Here is a 22,680-nt window from a genome sequence, read left to right on the forward strand (position 1 = left end):
TTATTACAGTTTTTTCTTATTTTCCTTCTCCATCATTACAGCAAACTTTTTTTTTAAACTTGTCTGCTGGATCACTGTTTTTTTCTTCTTCTTTATTTTAATTCACATCCTTTCTATTCTTCTCAATACTAGATTACAGGTTCAGAAAAATAATGTAGGAAACATGTAAAAGCTCCAGGACAGACTCTTTTTGCAACGACTGCAGTTCATACACTTGGAGCAAGCACTTAATAGAAAATGAAAATGGCAAAGTTACAATCACCTTAATTGGCCCATTTCTCTGAGTGAAGGCAGTGACACTGGTGTACTTTATTGTATAAACATGTTCATAATTTGGCATCAGTGTATTTAGATTCACTTTCTACCAATGCAGGCAGCAAATAGGCTCTTTGTGCAAATCAATCTGTTAATGTTAATTTGCCTAGAGACAAAACTGATTACCGGAGGCAGATTGTTGGGATAGTAGCCCCAAAGAGCTGGAATAAGCTCATAATTTTCACTAAAACAAAAACCATAACATGGTAAAAATGATAATCTTACACAGAGGGAGCAGAAACTTGCAGGATGGGAGACAAGCCAATGCTACCATGCTCCAAAGCCCAGGGAAGACTGCATAAACACTACCACGTACTTTGAGCTCCTAGGGGCATCAATTCTGGGTGCTTCCCTTTAGGAAAGATGTGGACAAAATGGAGAGAGAGTCCAAAGGAGAACAACAAAAATGATGAATGGTTCAGAAAACCTGACTTATGAGGAAAAGTTTAAAAATTAGACCTATTAAGTCTTGAGAAAAGAAGATGGAGGAGGGAAACATGATAACAGTATTTAAATATGCTAAAGGATGTTACAATGAGGACAGTGATCAATTGTTCTCCATGTCTGCTGAAGGTAGAACAAGAAGTAATGGGCTTAATCTGCAGCAAGCGAGATTTAGGTTAGATATTGGGAGAAACTTTCTATCTATAAAGGTAACCAAACTCTGGAATAGGCTTCCAAGGGAAGTTATGGAATCCCTGATATTGGAGGTTTTTGCAAGCAGGTCAGACCTGTCAGGGATGCTCTAGGTTTACTTGGTCCTGCCTCAATGCAGGGGGCAGTACTTGATGACCTCTTGAGGTCCCTTCCAGCCCTACATTTCTATGATTCTATGACTAATGACTCCAGTACCAATCAGCCAGCCACAGTACTATGGGTTGAAGAGTTTTAGAGTGGATGCCCCAAGATACATGAGTGCTCCCAGGTATCCTTGGCTCTACTCAGTTAGGAAGCTATGCTAATTACCTCCTCTGCACATTCAGTAATACTCCCCCTCCAGAGGGAAGAGTGCCATTGGTAACCTACAGCTTCAAAATCAAGGACATTTTGAATCGTGGACATTTTTGCCTGGAATTGGATGATAGCACTTGGGTTACATTCACAGCTCTACTACAGAATATTCTTGGATTTACTGTATCATTTAACCTCTGCCTCAGTTAACCAATCTGGATAAAAACAATGGGGAAAATATTGCTTACAATAATGGGCAAAGTGCTTTGAGGTCTCTGTGTGAAAAGAACCTTGTATAAAGTATGATATAGAGGGCTTGATCTTCCACCCTGCCTGGGCTATATAGTGAGTGGAGAGTAGAGGGGGGGCTGCAGAGAGCCAGCTGAATAGAGGCAGAATATCAGGAAATTGGGGATGCTATTCTCACACTAGCTTTCCTTCCTCTTTCCTTACACCAGGGCAGGGAATGTTGTTGGTAGAGGAGGTGGTGGAGTGTCCGACATCAGATTTTGAGAGATCTCCTGAATAGTCTTAGGCCTTGGCTACACTTACCAGCTAGTTCGACAGCTGGAAATCGAAGTTCTGGGTTCGACTTATCGCGTCTAGTCTGGACGCGATAAGTCGAACCCGGAAGTGCTTGCCGTCGACTGCGGTACTCCAGCTTGGCGAGAGGAGTACCGCGGAGTCGACGGGGGAGCCTGCCTGCCGAGTGTGGACCAAGGTAAGTTCAAACTAAGGTACTTCGACTTCAGCTACGTTATTCACGTAGCTGAAGTTGCGTACCTTAGTTCGAATTAGGGGGGTAGTGTAGACCAAGCCTTAGTACTATATGCTCACCTTGCCTGTTCTCTGAATGCCAGCTATTTCCTACTATCTACATATTTTTAAACCTTCCAGTATGTTGACTGGATTTGTTTGTTTGTAATCAGCTGTTGTTACTGTACCTCTACTCACTACTTCCTAATGATTAATAATTATTATAAAAGTTAATTTATAAGAATATTTTACATACAAAGAAGAGGATTTTCCTGTTATTTGCAGGAACAAAGTCAAACTGAAAAATAATGGATGTGCATTTAACCATTTTTCCCAATGCAGGGAGGATAGAAAAGAGATGACTTGGGAACAACTAATAGTATTTTGATGTATATATTGTAAAGTAGTTCAGTTATATGTCCATCCCACTTTACAATTGGTCAACATGTCAGAATAGAATTCTTGACTAGCAGCGCTTACCATCTAAATGCATCTGTGGATGCAAGATGAAGGGCTGTGGATTTTTAGAAACAGCCCTGAATAGGGGGAGGTCTGGAGCTGTGTAGCTCCAGGATGACCACTGAAGAGACTGTTCATCCCCATGCATTATTTGCAGTACTTTTTGCTCCATTAGAATAGAACAGTGTGCTCCTCCCCATGTGCTGGCCCCTCTCCATCCATGCACTGTTTTTGCTGGCTTGCTCCTTGGGAGAAGTGGGAAAGAGGAGTAAGGTATCTCTGCACTCACCAAAAAGCAGGTAGCACTGACACTATTATCACAAGAGGTCTTTATATAGCGGTGAAGTGGCTTCATGTTTGTCCCTTAATGACCAAGCAAGCAGGGGTGGCTCCAGGCACCAGCGCACCAAGCGCGTGCCTGGGGCGGCAAGCCGCAGGGGGCAGCCTGCCGGTTGCTGTGGGAGCAACAGTCAGGGAGCCTTCGGTGGCATGCCTGCAGGAGGTTCGCCGGTCCCGCGGCTTCGGTGGCGGGTATGCCAAAGCCGTGTTACCAGCGGACCTCCTGCAGACATGCTGTCGAAAGCCACCTGACTGCCGTGCTTGGGGTGGCAAAATACATAGAGCCGCCCCTGCAAGCAAGAATGATGTATGATCTAGCCCAAAACATTACAATTCAAAAAAGCACCATTCAGGCAACCACAGACTGGTGTGTGGTCTTTGAAGTTGGAATAGCAACATCTTACTCGAGCCATATCCTCTGTACCATAGCTAGGGGACGACTAAAACCCAGATATCTAATGACACAATTATACCAGCCATATAGTCCTGCTGTTGCTATTTAGTTTTACCCCTTTTCCAGCTCACTGTGTGGAAATACTTAGTTCTGGGGGTAAGAGATGATGGACATTATGAGTCAATAGTCTTGGTCTTTGTTCTTCACATAGTGCAAATACTTGCCAGAACGAGGATTCGCTACTGCTGCTATTTCTTCTCTTGCGTCTTCCACATTTCCAGGTTGTGGTGATAGCATTGGGTATTTTTGCATATTTTCCTTCGTCCTTTGACTGGTTTTCTTTCCTTCTTTCAATTCCTTTTCTCCGTTTTGGGGGATGAAGATTTACATATTCCTTCTCAGTCACTGTGACCAAAATTTTCCCTCTCTCACTGTCACCACTTAAAGAGAAGAGGAAGAAAAAGAAATACAATGCTTGTGAAATATATTTTAAAAATTAAAAAAAAAACACCCAACATTCAAGAGGGAGACTATGATATGCAGGAGGCTCAAATTATCCTTTAAACTCTTGCTCTATCTATGATGCATAATACTTTCTTCCATGCAGCATAAAGAAATAAACAAAAGACAAAAAAAAGTATGAAGATATGAGCTCACTAGAAAAGCAAATGTGTCCTTTCACAAACCAAACAAGAATGGTTCAGGTTTGGCTAGAAGTATTTTATGTTGCCTATTTTCCAGCTATTTCATCTATTATATTTCAGACTTCACAACAGTACAGTAGTATTTGCATCCAAATCCTTTATGGCTTCACTAAAACTGGAAAATGAAACTGACAATCTAAGTACACCATAATATTTCCTAAGGGGGAAAAAATCCTTGCTATAATTAGTCAATCAAAATATTGGAAGTCAAATAGTGAAACAAGACACTACCACCTACAGTTAGTAATGGAGCTTTTAGGTATAAAGTGGAGCGTGGGCTAGCTCCGATTTCTTTATTATGTACAACGTATGCATTAGGCACTAACACAAGGCCAAGTCCTGAAACAATGAGTGAAGCCGGAGTAAAAGGGATTTCCTTACATGTGAAAGCACTAATACACAGCAAGCAGGGGGAGAGAAAAGTAAGTTTAATACAAGTATCAAGAAGTGCAATAAAACTGAATAATCCTGTGATTTATTTACCATAACCCATTTCCTTTGTGACCTCATCCCGCACTGATTGCACTCTTACTCACTACATCACTAGATTGCAAGCAATTTGGGGAAGGGCCAAGCAATTTATTTATTTATTTGCTCCAGGCTTTTGAGCATAATAAAATATAAAAATAACAATGATTTAACAATAATAAAAAAAAACCCAATACATTAATAGTAAAGAATGACTTTGGTTGCTGATGCTGGGTCTGAGAAGTAGTAGATACAGCTTGCTTTTGTACTCCCCATGTAAGGTTTTAACTATATAGACGTGGTTGAAATGCACCTTTTTGCAGAGAGCCTTATGAACCACTTAAGTGTCACATAAACCTTGTTTTGCAAGCTTATGGGGACATCAATGCTCCATTTCACTATGTGAGGACCCACTTGGCTATACTATTATGTAGTGGCGAGCACATTAGGCCAAATCCTGCTCTCATTTACATTAGTTTAAATCAGTAATAACGCCAAAAAAGTTAAGAAACTGACTTTATTAAAAGAACAGAATTTGGCCCAATCATTTCCTCCCCTTCCCAATGCAACGTAGAGATATTCACAAAGTTCTTCTGTAGTGCATAGATGAGGAGAGTTCTCTTTCATAGTTTTTTTTCTCATTTCATCCCAGTCATAGCAGACATGCTTTGTTGCTGCACTAGACCTTTGAACCCATGTGCAAATGGTCTGAAGGTTGGGTCCAGAACCAATAACTTGGATCTGCAATTTCCATAGCTACAAAATGGTCACAGAGGATTCTAAAGGGCTCAAAAGATTCAAAGGCATAATGGAAATGGAAATCTTGAATACAGTTCTACTCTGAAAAGTGACTGTAAAAATGGCATCCTGAAATTCCATGTTTATCTATCAAGAATTTACCAATCACATATGCTTAGTTTACAAGTACAGAGGTATATTTTCTGACCACTAGTCCTAAAAATTCAATGCGGAGTCTGAGATGACTTCTTTCATATTTGTGCTTCAATCACCAGCAATAAAGTTTTTAGAGGCCAAATTAGGACTTCCATTCCACCTGTACAAACCCCTCAGTTATACGTGTGCAGCCTGAATTGCCTTCAAGATATAACTGATTGGAACATAGGAAACAAGTTTGTTGATGATGAACAAGGAGGAATAGAATCCAGCTGACTTTCACTTATCTATGATGGCTCGGTAGTTTTAAAGAGGAGTCAAATGCTGTAAAAACTAATTTTTTCTCACTGACAGTAGAAATAAATGACTCTGAATACAGGAAGCAGATCTGTTGACTAAGAATATGCCATTTTTATACAGCCAATTTTTAGAGCAGAACCAAACTAATACAGAAGTGAACTACCTAGTACTTTTGTAGATGGGCAAATTTCACCCACAATACATATGGCTAGTTTGCTACATTATATAATAAGTACACATGGAAGAATGAGTGAATACTCAAGTATATTATGTCAACATATGCTATTGTATATCAAGAGGGTCCCCCCCCCCAAGTAGATTAAATGCTGTGCATTTTAGATAGCACTTAACAATACGTGGTCAATTGTTATTATACTGGGTTTGTTGTAACAACATTATTTATGATTAACTCTCTTGTTTTTTCTATGTTAATGGATTGGGATTTGTAATGGATGAGTTTGCATTGTGATGTAACATTAGAGTAATAAACAGTGTTACTGTATATGTAAAACAAAAAAAATTACTCTGATTCTAATGCTAATAAATGTAATGTGTGTAGGCATGTTATATGGAGGTGGGAATGACAGGGGCTTTGACCCTGCTGTGTTAGCTTGGTGCCTATAGATGTCACTGGACTCATGATGTCTGGCATTTCTGATGTCCCAAGTTGGGACCCATGTATCTTGACTCTTATAGTAGATATCACTTACCACCTGGGGGACAGGAGGCAGGAACCAGGAAAGATGTCCACATTGTCTGTAAGCAGATATTTAACCAGATATGTTGTGTTTCATTCATTCTGAGGTATATTCCTTGGTTATTTTGCATGCGTGTGTGTGGTTAAATGTTCATTTTTTCTAACAATGTGCAGTGCGCTATGCTCTACATTGAAATACAGCCCAATAACTGAACAACAACTGCGTGGACTCCTCCTGATGGTCGAAATGACAGACTGGACCTCTACATAGAGTGTTTCCACAGACGTGCACAGGCTGAAATTGTGGACAAACAACATCACTTGTCCCATAACCTCAGCCGTACAGAACGCAATGCCATCCACAGCCTCAGAAACAACTCTGACATTATCATCAAAGGGGCTGACAAAGGAGGTGCTGTAATCATAATGAACAGGTCAGATTATGAACAGGAGGCTGCCAGGCAACTCTCCAAGACCACATTCTACAGGCCACTATCCTCTGATCCCACTGAGGAATACCAAAAGAAACTACACCATCTGCTCAAGAAACTCCCAGCTACAGTACGGGAACAAATCTACATGGACACACCCGCAGAACCCCGACCAGGGGTATTCTATCTGCTACCCAAGATCCATAAACCCGGAAACCCTGGACGCCCCATCATCTCAGGCATTGGCACTCTGACAGCAGGATTATCTGGCTATTTGGACTCTCTCCTCAGACCCTATGCTACCAGCACTCCCAGCTATCTTCGAGACACCACCGACTTCCTAAGGAAACTACAATGCATTGATGTTCTTCCTGAAAACACCATCCTGGCCACCATGGATGTAGAAGCACTTTATACCAATATTCCACAAGCTGTCAGGAACAGTATCCCTGATGAGGCCACAGCAAGCCTGGTGGCTGAGCTTTGTGACTTTGTCCTCACCCACAACCACTTCAGATTTGGGGACAACTTATACCTTCAAGTCAGTAGCACTGCTATGGGTATTCGCATGGCCCCACAGTATGCCAACATTTTTATGGCTGACTTAGAACAACGCTTCCTCAGCTCTCATCCCCTAATGCCCCTCCTCTACTTGCGCTATATTGATGACATCTTCATCATATGGACCCATGGAAAGGAGGCCCTTGAAGAATTCCACCTGGACTTCAACAATTTCCACCCCACCATCAACCTCAGCCTGGACCAGTCCACACAAGAGATCCACTTCCTGGACACTACAGTACAAATAATTGATGGTCACATAAACACCACCCTATACCGGAAACCTACTGACCGCTATACGTACCTACATGCCTCCAGCTTCCATCCAAGACACATCACACGATCCATTGTCTACAGCCAAGCCCTAAGATACAACCGAATTTGCTCCAACCCCTCAGACAGAGACAAACACCTACAAGATCTTTATCAAGCATTCGTAAAACTACAATACCCACCTGGGGAAGTGAGGAAACAGATTGACAGAGCAAGACGGGTACCCAGAAATCACCTACTGCAGGACAGGCCCAACAAGGACAATAACAGAACACCACTGGCCATCACATACAGCCCCCAGCTAAAACCTCTCCAGCGCATTATCCACGATCTACAACCTATCCTGGAAAATGATCCCTCACTCTCACAGACCTTGGGAGGCAGGCCAGTCCTCGCTTACAGACAACCCCCCAACCTGAAGCAAATACTCACCAGCAACTACACACCACACCACAGAAACACCAACCCAGGAACCTATCCCTGTAGCAAACCTCGTTGCCTACTCTGTCCCCATATCTACTCTGGCAACAGCATCAGAGGACCCAACCACATCAGCCACACCATCAGGGGCTCATTCACCTGCACATCCTCTAATGTCATATATGCCATCATGTGCCAGCAATGCCCCTCTGCCATGTACATTGGCCAAACGGGACAGTCCCTCCGCAAAAGAATAAATGGACACAAATCGGACATCAGGAATGGTAACATACATAAGCCAGTAAGTGAACACTTCAATCTCCCTGGTCATTCTATTACAGATTTAAAAGTCACTATCATTGAACAAAAAAACTTCAGAAACAGACTTCAAAGAGAAACAGCAGAACTAAAATTCATTTGCAAATTCAACACCATTAATCTGGGCTTGAATAGGGACTGGGAGTGGCTGGCTCACTACAGAAGCAGCTTTTCCTCCCCTGGAATTGACACCTCCTCATCTATTATTGGGAGTGGACTACATCCACCCTGATTAAATTGGCCCTGTCAACACTGGTTCTCCACTTGTGAAGTAACTCCCTGCTCTCCATGTGTCAGTATATAATGCCTGCATCTGTAACTTTCACTCTATGCATCCGAAGAAGTGAGGTTTTTACTCACGAAAGCTTATGCCCAAATAAATCTGTTAGTCTTTAAGGTGCCACCAGACTCCTTGTTGTTTTTGAACAACAACTGTCAATCATTTTTCTTACTTTACTAGGTAAATAGTTTGTATAAACAATCTAAATATAATCACTAGAATTTATGAATATATTATTTATATTCATTTTTATAATATACTCCTTTTAGTAGTATAGTATAGCTACTTTTATATTTTGTCCAGTACTACCATAATACAGAGTTAAGTTTTATTATATAAATATATATACATAGTTTACTTGTAAAGGTAGCAAATAGAGTTCTTTGCTTTCTTGTAAAGTTTTATGCTAAGATAAAATTCCAATGTCTAAATATTGGGGTCAAATTATTTCCTGACTCCACTGAAGCCAGTGTATCAAAATATAGCAGAATTTGAAAATGCAAATGCTAAAACTATTTATATAAATACAGATTCTCTCCAGATAGCTCAAGATCATCATGGTAAATTCTTTTGTGCTCATTCTAGTAAGAAGAAATTAACACCGTCAAACAGTAATGCCAGTACTGGCCCAATATACAACATAAACAAACATCAGCTTGAGAAGTGTGGTGTGATACTTTGACACAGTTGGAAGTTTCCTTTTGCTGATAAGTTCTTAAAATAAACATGAGAAAAGAAGCAGGTTTTTACTGTGACTGATAATGTATTTTTTCTGGATGCACTGCTAAACATAGCAATTGGAGTTAATAGGTAACTCATACCCATCCCCTCTAGTGCTAATTATCAATGGAGGAAAGGAAATAACTAATTTAGGCTAGTGTATTTGTCTTACTAACAACATTAGTAGTAGAACAAAGAAGCCTAATTCAGCATTTTATGAAATATCTAATACTAGCCTCATCACTAAGTCTCCTACACACAATGGAAGTGAAACGTAGTATTTATAAATATTTACAAGTATAAATAATACTATTGTAATGATAATTATTGATTATATGATTCCATACAACAGCAATAAGAGTGCCTCAGAGGCTATTGTAGCAAAATGTTGCAAATAAATAATTGAATCAGTTGCAAGGGGATTGATTTTAAGGTGAGACCTGTATATGAGATATTAATTAAGATAAAGCCTCAAGTACCAGCTGAGATTCTTGTTTTGCCCACAGATACACAATGTAAGCAATACAGAGCCTTATTCTGTGACCTTCTACATGCATATGTTACTCAGTAATGACACCCTTTCCTGGGTCTGAAAGTAGCAGCTAAGAATACCTTAGGAATTCTGCAAACATTTTAAATGAGGAAAAGTCAATTAATTTAATGCTTTCAAGTAGGCACTTAATTTAGCCCTGAAAAAGGTAAATCCTTACATATTCACTGTCTCACATGTTCTCTGTGCAATGTAACTGTTAAGTTAGGTAAGGCTTGGTATCAGACAGCAAGGCAGAGTGCTAGCTAATACTTGCTGGTTTGCTCAGAGCTATTGTAATCACCAGCCACATTCCCCTTTCCTGCACATGCTTTGGGAGCTGGTTTGTCCTTGACAAGCCAAAGTAGGATCGTCAGCCACTTGCCAAGTCTACTGAGACTCATCATTGGGACTGTGATGTTATTTAGATTTGTCATGATATACTGAGCTTAACAGGGTTCTTGGCGGTGGCTGTGTAGGCTCTCACTGAGGTAGCTAAAGCTTGAAAGAGATGCAAGAGGCCCTCTACAAGCGTACTCTCAGGCTGGTAGTAGCATGGGAAGGGGCCTGATGATTCTCCTAAGGTTCAAAGAGAGGACATAACCAGCCCTATTATGGTCTGCAGGACAGGTGCAATGCTTCCTGTTGTTCTGCTCCTTGTCCAGCCTGCTTTACTACCCTCTTCTCCACTGGCACTCCACTATCCCCTGCTCCGCTCTCACTCTATATGCCCCTTGTCTACACTGGCTCCTTTTCTGCTGCCCCACACATCTCTCTTCTCCATTGTCTGCAAACTATATACGTTTCCCAGCCCTCCTACTTCCCATTCCATTTGTGGACCTATTGTGGCCTGCAGAAAGCAAGCATGAGGTTTGCAGGATTGGGGGTAAAGGAGCTAATAGGAAGTGTGGGGAGGGACAGCAAGAGTAGAGTAATCCAACAAATGTAATTGTTTTCGACTTTCTGTTCTCAAGCCAGGTTCTGATTAAAAAAGAAAGATTAGAAGTTTCTAACTGTTTGAGCCCAACTTTTAAAAATATGTTTTATTTTACAGGCAGCTTGCTGATTAACTTTAGTTTTGGTTGGAACGTTTTACTTTTTTCGATAGCTAAGCCTCCCACCAGGGTTTCAAAACTGGGCTGGTCAGGCTTTCTTGCACTGTTTCATCACTTCTAGGTTTTGACCCATCTGGAAATGCAGAGTTTGGCAAAAATGAAAAAAAAAAGTAATTGGAAGTAAATCTAGTTCAATGTGTCTGATTTCTTACTACAATTCTCATCAGAATCCTGAGGGTATGGTCTGTGAAAACTATTATATCCAAAGGGTATATTTCTTATAAAGACTCAGATGAATGCTTTCGCTGGCTAAGGACTTCAGGATGCCATCATTCAATATACTGAGTTAAAAACACATATCCTGTTTTTTAAACATATAACTGTTTGAAATGTTCCATTTGGACTTATTTCTGACAATAATACAGACTGGACCTGTTGCTGTGACTCACTTAGTCTGAGCAATAACTCTGGAAGACTTCCCAGCTGAAATGATGATTTCTATGAAAGCATGGCAATGCTCAGCAATGTTACTCATCAGCTACTCACACTAATGACAATGAAAGGGATTTCATTTTATTTGCTTTGTAAAGAATAAGCATTTCAGCACATTTTACTATGTACTATACTTTGCTGATGTTACATATTGATCAGAGAGAATTTTAAACCAAGGGGCAATTCAGTACTATCATTAGTATCATAATAATGTCCACAGGGTAGAAGGAGAGGGTTGTTGTTTATTATATGAATTTTGCATACAAGGCATAGCATTTTATGCTAAAGACATCCGTTTTTATTATGGTACTATTGCTCATTTTTGTCTTTGATGGAACTAAAAAATAGCCAGTCCTCCATATAAAAAAAGCTAAGTTTTTATTTCACAAAGAATTAAAATTTTCATAAGAAGACGAAATTTGTTTTCCTTTTAAACTTTGCCATATTTTAAATAGATGTGAGTCTGTCCATAGTCAGACTTTATAAACTATATCAATAATCAAAGTCATTAGTATCTAACACTTCATAAATATCCCTTTAAGATACTATTTGATAAGTCCTGTAGTCATGTTGGAAACAATCTATATACTACTGCTTCGAAAGCAGCTAAATGTATTACAATAAATTTGCTTTCTCTGGGATGCGAATTGGAAACCTATGAGATGTTGAATAAGAAAACTGATACCACTGCTTATCTGTACAAAAGCTAGTGGCGTTAGGAAGCCCAGTAATTGAAAAATGGATAGAACTGATATTTGAACCTTTTTATATAACCTTTGAAGTGTAAGCCTTTTGGGGAATAAATTGCTTTTTGTAACAAGAACAATGTCAGATCCCATATTTAGAAACCACACACTTAATTCATTTTCAGACAGAGAAACTCATGTTGTCTTGTTGGGAAAAACATTGCAAAATGGATTAAGCTTCACCCTGGAGAGATGATAACCTAATATAAATAACTGCAGGCTGATCTTTATTAGTTACTGAGCAAATATTGCCAAATAGGACAGGCGACCTTCAATGATGATTGATCTAGGATAAGTCATCAACAGCCTTGTCTCCAGAGAGTAACTTTGGGGCATTTTGGAATTGTAAGGCTCTTCTTATTTAAGGATAGGCATTATAGCTAACATTGAGTAAGAATAAGTACACCTTGTTTAATGGTAAGGATTAAAGCTAATATGCTGGCAGAGTAATGACATCTGTTTCTGAGGTAGGCAAACTGTTACGTGTTTGAACTGTTCAGAACTGCAAGGAGTATGGGGTTCAGCTGAAAACGTGAATCTGTCAGAACTTCTCAAGTTCAGAGGAACCAGTTTGAGTGCTGGTTTTTAGGAGTACTTTAAGTAGGAATAATTTACTGAAATTGACATTGGATGAGTGGAATGTCATTATCTAGCCTACAATACATTGTAACTTGCATGGTATCGGATGGAATATTGTTCTCTTTCTTACAACTATCCCTTTGTTAATTTCGTCCCAGAGTTGGAGGATCTTAGGTTTGGAAGTCAAGCTTTAGATACCATAGTCACCACTTTGAGTTGAAAAAAAATCACAGGGCACATGATTAATGGAATCGTGTCCCATTCAGAAACTGGGTTAATTATATTATTTGTATGTAATAAATATAAATTAAATTACCAATTATATAAATATTTTAAACAAGATGACTCAAAACAACATAATATACCATTTGACAATACCTGGCATACAAGGTAATAGAAAGTAATGCTTATTACATGTGGAAATGAGTGATATCAGGGCACTGTTATCCTTAACCAGAGTATTTGGATACATCTATACTACACACCACTGGTGGCAACGTGTAGTGTACATGTAACTACACACTGCAGTGAAAAGCACACAGTGTCCACATTGTGGTGTGTAGATACTTGTGTCAGTGAAAGGCTCTGGCAGAGGGGAGGCAGAGGGGGAAAGGCTGTGCCTTTTCCCACTGCCTCCCACCTACTAGAGCCTTTCCCCACTGTCAGAGTCTTTGCCTGTTGTGGGGAAAGGCTCCAGCAACAGGGAGCTGGCAGAGTCTTTCCCAGCTGCCACCTCCCATGCCAGAACCTTTTCCCTCCTCCAAAGTTTTTTTCCTACAGTGGGGAAAATTTCCAGCAGCAGGGAGGCAACTGACACTGCACTGCTGAAAACAATAGGGTAGATGGGAAGGCATGACTTTGGTGAATAGAGAGCCATATAGGCTATGTACTCAGATACATACCCACACCCTTCAAAGGTGTCTTACTTGCCTAAGCTGTGCCTCACTGTTTCCACTGCAATTTATATCTGTGTTAGGGGGTCTACACGTGTATGTGCACTAAACCACACAGAAAGAAGGGCAAAGTGTAGACGCACCTTAATGAAATTGTGGGGTTTGGAATTTGCTGGTACTTATATCAAAGCCTCAAACCAAAAACTAGACAAAGATGATATGATTTTTATTGGTTTTATTTTACGTATACTTCAATAAATGCTTTCAGTGTTTACTTTTATGTATTATAGATAACTTATTGAAATGGACATAAGAGACATTTTCAAATCCAGCAATCTCTAATGAGCATTTATTCCACTGGTTAATGTTCATTACTAGGTTCTAGTTTTTCAGGTAGTGGATATTAGTCTTCTAGCAGAATGCATCATTCTTAGGACCCATCATTGGTCATGGGATCTGAGATTGCCTAGTTGGGGAAAGTCTGTTAGAATTGGTTATTCAAATTCTAGTTGAAGTGCCTGTTGTAATACAAATGAATCATGATATTCTTATTAAACTATGTGTTATGTATGTAACATTGTGAATGTTCATAGTCCTGTACAGTTGGAGAGCAGTGGCAAACAAATAAGTTTGTCCCTGTCTGGAAGGGAACAAACTATTAAAATGGAAGCATGCCTTCTTCAATCTGTATGCTACTTTCTCTTCTGATTTGAATTTTTTTTGTTTCAGCTGGTAAAGATCAGTTTGAGCTTCTTTTGAATTGACTGCTCAATTAATTTGGAGTTTCGTTTGTGTCATCTTTTGATATTTTTATTTTTTGTTCAGGTGATGAAACTTTTTGGTTTGTCCTTTCTTTCACTTGTGAAATAAAAACTATTATTTCCTCTCCCCTTATGCATGTTTTAAAAGTTACACTTTTCAGAATCATGCATTGAATGTTCACTCATAATTTTACATATTTAAGGTTCAGGGCACACAACAACCAATATTTGTGCATGCATGTGGGGAGTTTGTACATCCCAAATGGATAAACAACCATTCATTTGGCATGAGAAAATGCCATTTACTAATCAAAAATGTAATTGTTTGTGTGCCCTAAAACTTGAGTTCACAAAACTGTACCTACAAATTCCAGGGCTGTGTGGAGGCTGCTTTGAAAATGTGGTCCTCAGTATTTCTCCATAATATGGCCTCAGTGCATTTGAAGAAAGGTGTATTAGGCTGGGGAGGGATAGCTCAGTGGTTTGAGCATTGGCTTGCTAAACCCAGGATTGTGAGTTCAATCCTTGAGAGGGCCACTTAGGGATCTAGGGCAAAATCAGTACTTGGTCCTGCTAGTGAAGGCAGGGGGCTGGACTTGATGACCTTTCAAGGTCCCTTTCGGTGATAGGATAGGATATCTCCATTAATTAGGAGCTAGTGACTGGAACAGCAAACAGGGGAGTTTTGAGTGAGAGTTCTCCAGATGAAGGAGAAGTGACTATGTGACCCTTGGGGTGAGTTTGCTGTCTGTTAGTGTTGTTGTTGTGCGCTTGCTTGCCCTGTGTCTGCTTGATTGACATTTATAGTGTGGTTTGTTTGTTGGGGGTGGGACTGTGTGCTGAGCCTAGGCAAGGCAGCTTCCTAAGGAGGCTCTAGCCTGCCATCCCTTTGATCCCTAGTTCCTTTAGGATTCCTTGACAAGGAAGAGGGGCTAACTGAAAGAACAGGGGTTTAAAAAGTCAGCCCCTAAGCAACCAGAGAAACTAGCCAACAAGAGCAGCAAATGGGAGTTTAGAAAGTGTGACATGGTGCGACTCACCACACTAGCACTTCCTGTTGGTCATCTTGCAGATCATCTACTTAGGTCAGTATGCCGCTTCTCAGTAGTGTCTGGCCCGCTGTCACTTCTGTTCTTGGACCCATATTGCTCCAAGGGCTGCGGCATCCTCTTCAGGACACAGCCCTCTGTCTGTGCTGCACTCTGTGCTTCCCCGTTCCAGGGGAAGGTATAGCAGTCTGATGGAGGGTGGGCGAGGAACCCAGGCCTGCCCTGTCCACTACTCCAGGTCCCAGCCCAGGGACCCCATAGATGGCAGCCATGTGCTACATCACCTCCAACCTCTCAGTCTACTTTCCTGGACCAATTCCCCACAGCCCCCACACCTTCTCAGCCCTTATCTCCGGGCATCAGCATGCCAGTCTTAGCAGACTGCCAGGAACTCACTCTCACTTCTCTGATCCTGCCCAGCACTGCTCTGTCCAAGGTGCTAGTGTTCTTCCTCCTGCAAGGCAGCCAGTCCTTCTTCCTTGAGCTCCAGGAAACAACTGAAACTGCTCTTTCCTGCAGCCCTTCTTATATGGGCCTGCCCAGCCCTGACTGGCTGCTCCTTGCAGACCCTCTCTAATTGGCTGCCTCCTGTGCAGCCTCCCCAGGGCTGTATTAACCCCTTATGAGCCAGTGTGGGGCAAACACACCATCACAGGGAGCCAAATATCTCTAAGAACATTTTCTAGATTTAGGCCAATAACCACCACCTGCTCTCCCCTCCACCCCAAAAAACAAAACAAAACCCACACAGAGAACAAACAAAAAACCCTGTAAGTGTAAAAATAATGCAGGGAGAAGTCCAGCAGTAGAGTGGGGTCTATCCAGTTTATTGCGCTGAAAGCAGCATGCATGGTTACCTGTCTTATGGGCAGGTGGCATATGCATGCGTTTGATAAAAGCAGTTCATAGCCATCAGAGACCATGTAGACTCTTGAACTGCAGGAGTTAAGGGAGACATACAGGCATAGAGATGAAACTTTCTGGGACACAGTACAGTGGTTAACCCCCAGGGTGACAGTCTCTGTACTTTGAGGAGGATGAAAGTCTTGAGGAAAGAGAACATCAAGCTGGAACAGAGGGAAATGATCCCAGTTGAGACGTTCCTTCCAGATGATACCATAGTATCCTCTTGTACTGAAGATACCTTTCCAAGGGAGGGGATCCCTGTTATTAGGAAGAGTCAGGTAGTAGTAATGGGGATTCATTATTAGAAATATAGATAGTTGGATTTGTGATAATCAGGAGAAACACATGGTGAATTGCCTGCTGGGTCTGAAGGTTGAAGACCTCTCAATACATCCAGACAGGCTTACGTATAGTCCTGGAGAGGAGCTGTTGGTCGTGGTACATATAAGTAGTAAGTACCAATAACATTGGCAAAGGTAGGACAGAGGTCCTGGAAGCCAAATTTAGGCTGATAGATAAGAGATTAAAGTTCAGGAACTCCATGGTAGAATTCTCTCAAATGCTTCCAGTTTCATGCATAGAGACAGTTAGACAGGCAGAAGTGCAGGGTCTCAATGCATGGATGAGACAATGGTGCTCAGAGGAGGAATTTAGGTTTATTACGCACTGGGGAACCTTTCAAGAAAGAAGGAGCCTATACAAGCAGGATGGGCTCCACCTAAATAAAAAAGGAACCAGATTGCTGCCATGTACAATTAAAAAGGTCATAGAGGAGTTTTTAAACTAAGGCCTGGGGGAAAGCCGACAGGTGCGGAGGCGCACATGGCTCACACAAAGATGGCCCTTAGGGGAAGATTTAATAAAGGGGTGTCATTGTGGCCCAGCAACCAAAGGGTTAACACAGGCACTGCCAGCCGTTGCTGACTGGCAGCCTCAACACAGCTGGGAGGATAAAAGGACTGGGAAGCAGAGGGCAGGGTTGCTACCAGAAGAGTAAGCAGGCCTGGAAGAGGGAAATCCTGCCAGCAAGTTGCTGAAGGGCCACTCAGGGACAACCCCCTAGAAGGAGACTGCCAGACCAGCAGGCTGAAGAGCCTGCAGAAACTCAGGGGAGGTAGGAAGGAGTTCAGGGCACAGGTGGAGATGATGAACCCCGATTCAGCTTATCTAATTTGAGGGTCCTGAGCTGTAACCCAGTGGACAAAGGGAGAGGCAATTCTCCACACTGGATCTGGTCCAAGACATGAATATACTTGAACAGCTTGGTAATAGCAACCATAATGTATAAAATTTAACATCCTTGGAGTGTGGGGGAAGGGATACCAAAGAAACCCACCACAGTAGCATTCAACTTCAAAAAGGGGAAAATTCAAAAAGGGGAATGACACCCAAATGAGGATGCTAGTTGAATTGAAATTAGAAGGAACAGTTAAAAGAGTGAAATACCTCCAAGCTGCATAGAAACATTTAAAGTTTTTAAAAACTCCATAGTAGAGGCTCAAACTATATATGTATACATCAAATAAACAAAAACAGTAAGAGGACCAGAAAAATGCTACCATGGCTAAACAGCAGAGTAAAACAGGAAGTTAGAGACAAAAAGACATCTTTAAAAATTAGAAGTCAAATCCTACTGAGGAAAATAGAAAGGAACATTAACTCTCACAAGTCTAGTGTAAAAGTGTAATTAGGCAGACCAAAAAAGGAATTTGAAGAGCAAGTAGCAAAAAATTATAACAACTAACAGCCATTTTTTAAAGGACGATCAGAAGTAGGAAGCCTGACAGGCAGTTAGTTGGGCCACTGGATGATCAAGGTGCAATCAAGGAAGACAAGACTGTTGCAGAGAAGCTAAATGAATTCTTTGTATTGGTCTTCTCTGAAGAGGATGTGAGAGATTCTCACACTTGAGCCATTCTTTTTAGATGACAAATCTGAGGATCTGTCCCAGATTAAGGTGTCAGTAGAGGAAGTTTTGGAACAAACTAATAAATTAAAAATAATAAATCACCAGGAACTCTAATATGAAATCGCAGAACTATTTACAGTGTTATGTAACATAACACTTAAATTCAGCCTCTGTACCAGCTGACTGGCACATAGCTAATGTCACACCAATTTTTTTAAATAGGCTCCAGAAGCGATTCTGGCAATTACAGGCTGGTAAGCCTAACTTCAGTACCAGGCAAATTGGTTGAAACTACAGTAAAGAACAGAATTATCAGAAACATAGATAAGCACAATATGTTAGGGAAGAAGCAACATGGCTTTTGGAAAAGGAAACCCTGCCTCACTAATCTAATAACATTATTTGAGGGGGGTCAGCAAATATGTAGACAAGGGTGATCCAGTGGAAAGTACTTGGACTTTCAGAAAGCTTTTGACAAGTTCCCTCACCAAAGGATCTGAAGCAAAGTAAGCCATTATGGGATAAGAGGGAAGGTCCTCTCATGGATCAGTACCTGGTTAAGAGATACGAAACAAAGGGTAGGAATAAATGGTCAGTTTTCACAGTGAGAGAAGTAAATAGCAGAGTACCCCAAGGATCTGTACTGGGACCAATGCTGTTCAACATATTCCTAAATGATCTGGAAAATGGGGTAGAGGTGGCAAAGTTTGCAGATGATACAAAATTATTCAAGATATTTAAGTTCAAAGCAGACTGGGAAGAGTTACAAAAGGATCTCACAAAACTGGGTCACTGGGCAACAAAATGGCAGATGAAATTCAATGTTGGTAAATGCAACACATTGGAAAACATAATCCCAACTATACAGACAAAAGTGGTTGGGTCTAAATTAGCTGTTACCACTCAAAAAAGAGATCTTAGAGTCATCATAGATAGTTCTCTGAAACATCTGCTCAGTGTGCGGCGCCAGTCAAAAAATCTAACAAAATGTTAGGAACCATTAGGAAATAATAAAAATAGGTAGATAACAGAAAGAAAATATCATAATGTCACTACATAAATCCATGCTATGGCCACACCTTGAATACTGTGTGCCGTTCTGGTCAACCCATCTCAAAAAAGATACATTAGAATTGGAAAAAGTAAAGAAAAGAGTAACAAAAATTATTAGGTGTATGGAACAGCTTCCATCTGAGGAGAAATATAAGACATCTTAGAAAAAGAGACAATTAAGGGGGCGGCATGGTAGATGTTAATAAAATCATAAATGGTGTGGAGAAAATGAATAAGGAAGAGTTATTTACCTCTTCACACAATACCAGAACCAGGGGTCACTCAATGAAATTAACAGACAGCAGTTTTAAAACAAACAAAAGGAATTCACACAATGCACAGTCAACCTGTGGAACTTGTTACTAGGGGATGTTATGAAGGCCAAAAGTATAACTGGGTTCAAAAAGGAATTAGATAAATTAATGGAGGATAGGTTCATCAATGGTTATTAGCCAACATGGTCAGGAATGTAACCCCATACTCTGGATGTCACTAAATCTCTGACTGCCAGAGGCTAGGACAGGATGACAAGGGATAGACCACTCAAAATCCCTATTCTGCTCATTCCCTTTGAAGCATCTGGCACTGCCCACTGTCTGAAGACAGGATACTGGGCTAGATGAACCATTGGCCTGACTCTGTATGGTCATTCTTGTGTTCTTATCTAAGGCTTGTTGATTTAAGTCCAAAGTGTAGTGTACTTCTTTTCTGTGTTTTTCATTTTTATGCTGCAATATGTTCTCATCAACTGAAGGAGCTAGGTAAATCTTAATCTAGTGAAACAACTAGCATGACTAGAGTGTGGTCAGATTGGACAATACTCCCAATAGTAGAAGTTATTAATTCAGAAAAAATTGGTGAGATATAAAGAAAATGTCCAAGATTAAATATGTGGATTGAATTCCAGATCATATAGATTAATAATCTCTTTTCTGTGGCCAAATTTATCCCTGGTCTTATTCCAATGAATTGTTTAGCAGCCTTCATGCATCAACCATGACCAAACCTATTTGAATGAGTTAAACAAGCTATTTGTCATCTCCTGTTTGTCTAGTATACTTTATCGGTTTAGCATGGAGAATGGGATTACTTTAAAATTGCCACCTCTTGTATACTTTGGTTTCTTTCCACCAGTAATTTTGGTGATGTTTTCTTAAACAATTCAGGGCTTCTTTCATTGTAGTGAATATGTTGAATATTATATTGAGTCTACTCTGCTTGTTGATTTTGATCAGCATCTATCTTCCTTCAATACCTACTTCTTCATATTTCATGTTACCTCTCAAACTTTTTTGTTTGAGTAACATGGTTGCACCTCTATCATTCTTTTTTAGAGCTTGAGAAGTAGGTGTGCTTTATTCACCCCTTACTGAGTTTGCTTCTTCAGGAACTGTTCTTGTGAAGTTACTGGAAAAAGCCAGGGTGATTATTTAGTGGGAAAAAATTGAATCTGTTGGAACTTTATTGCTTTCCTCTCAGAAATCTGACTTATTTACGACATGAAGAATTTTAGGGCACTTGATAGGACTCACTTCTTTTTTTTATGATACTTCTGCCTTTGTGTAAAATTGTGCTATAAATGATATTGACAGTGTCATACAGTAATACTGTATTGGTTTTAAGTTCTATTGTTTCAGCAATTTATAGTCAAACAAACCAAAGATGTGACTGACTGCTGAAATTGTAAAGTTGCAAAGGCCTTGTATTAAATTTTGCAATGTATATAAGGGACACTTCCAGGTTGACTAAGATAGAGGGAAGGTGCACCTTTTGCTTCTCTGGGGAGCTTATATTACAGGAAGTTTCTATTTTCAATTGTGAACTCATAGGTTATATTACACCCATACAACGTTTGGTTCAGCCACAAGATGAAAGATTTCACTATTGCTCACAGTGTTGAAACAGTCAAACAAGTTGTTTGTGACAGTCGTATGTACGGAACATGCCTTTGCTTAATATATTATACCCATACTTTTTATACAGAGATATGGAAACCGTGACACATTCATGATGCGTGAAGTTCCTAACATATGAAGCTAGTCCCCTTCTAATTTACACATTCTTATTAACAATGAGAAAATTAGTTTGGGCAAAATACTAGCCACCTTCCAACTCCTAAACCTTCTCCCATTTTTATAACCCAGACTGAGAGCCTGCTCAGGGTTGAACTGCCTTCATGCACCTGTGCAGAAGCCAAGGAGCCTTCTCTCAGACTTCAGAAAAGAACAACTGCAAGTATATAAACTACTGACTGGTGCTTTCCTGGAGCTGTAGCAACATTGGCTACCCAAAAGGGGTAGTGAGGAGCAGTCAATGAGAGCAGTATTTGCTAGGGGAGAAGGAGAACTCACTTCCTTGGAAATCATGAATAACATTTTTTCTCTCATGGGATACAGTGGCACCAGGAGAGCTCACTGAGTTAATGCGGGTCTTTACCAGCCCAAATAGGGGTATATTTGAATACCGCAATACTCATCTCTATGTCTCCCATGCAGGAGATTCAGCCACTGTTACAGTGACCATATTTCACAAAGAGAAAACAGGACACCCCCAGCGACTCACCCAATCCCCCTCCCCACCCAGCTCGATGCTGTTGCCCATCATTGGAACTCTGTGGAACACCTGGTTGAAAAGGGACCCTGGGGGCTCCAATCGGCACTGCTGACCAGGCTGTTAAAAGTGGTGGTGCAGCGGGGGCCTGGGGCTCCCTGCCCTAGTGCCATGTGGCTCCCGGAAGTGACCACCAGGTCCCTGCAGTCCCTAGATGCATGGGCAGCCAGGGAGGCTCCATGCACTGCCCCACCCCGAGGACCAGCTCTGCAGCTCCCATTGGCCGGGAGCCATGACCAATGGGAGCTGTGGGAGCTGTGCCGGCAGATGCAAGGGTAGCGCGCGGAGCCTCCCTGGCCGCCCATGCACCTGGGAGCCACGGTAAGCACTGCCAGGACCCCGCACCCTAACCCGCTGCCCCAGTCCAGAGTCCCTTCTCGCACCCAACTCCCAGCCCCAGCCCTGAGCCCCTGCCCCACCGCAGAGCCCACAACCCCAGCGGGAGTCCTCACCCCCCATGAAGCCCAACACCCTGCCCAGCCTGGAGCCCTCTCCCCTCACCCCAAACCCCTCTTCCCCGGCCTCACCCCAGAGCTTGCACACCCAGCCAGAGTCCTCACCCCCCTTCCATACCCCAACCTCCTGCTCTGGTGAAATTGAGTGAGGGTGGGGGAGAGCGAGTGATGGAGGGAGAAGGGATGGAATGAGCAGGGGAGGGGCCTCGGAGAAGGGGCGAGGCAGGGGGCGGGGCAGGAGTGTTCAGTTTTGTGCTATTAGAAAGTTGGCAACCCTACCCATCGCTGGAGCCCTGCCAACCCCCTCCTACTAGAATGCCCCCCCAGTCCTGCCTCCCCCCTGTGGGGGGTCTGGCATCTCCA

Source organism: Chrysemys picta, chromosome 2, assembly GCF_011386835.1.
Source record: "Chrysemys picta bellii isolate R12L10 chromosome 2, ASM1138683v2, whole genome shotgun sequence".
NCBI lineage: Eukaryota > Metazoa > Chordata > Testudines > Emydidae > Chrysemys > Chrysemys picta.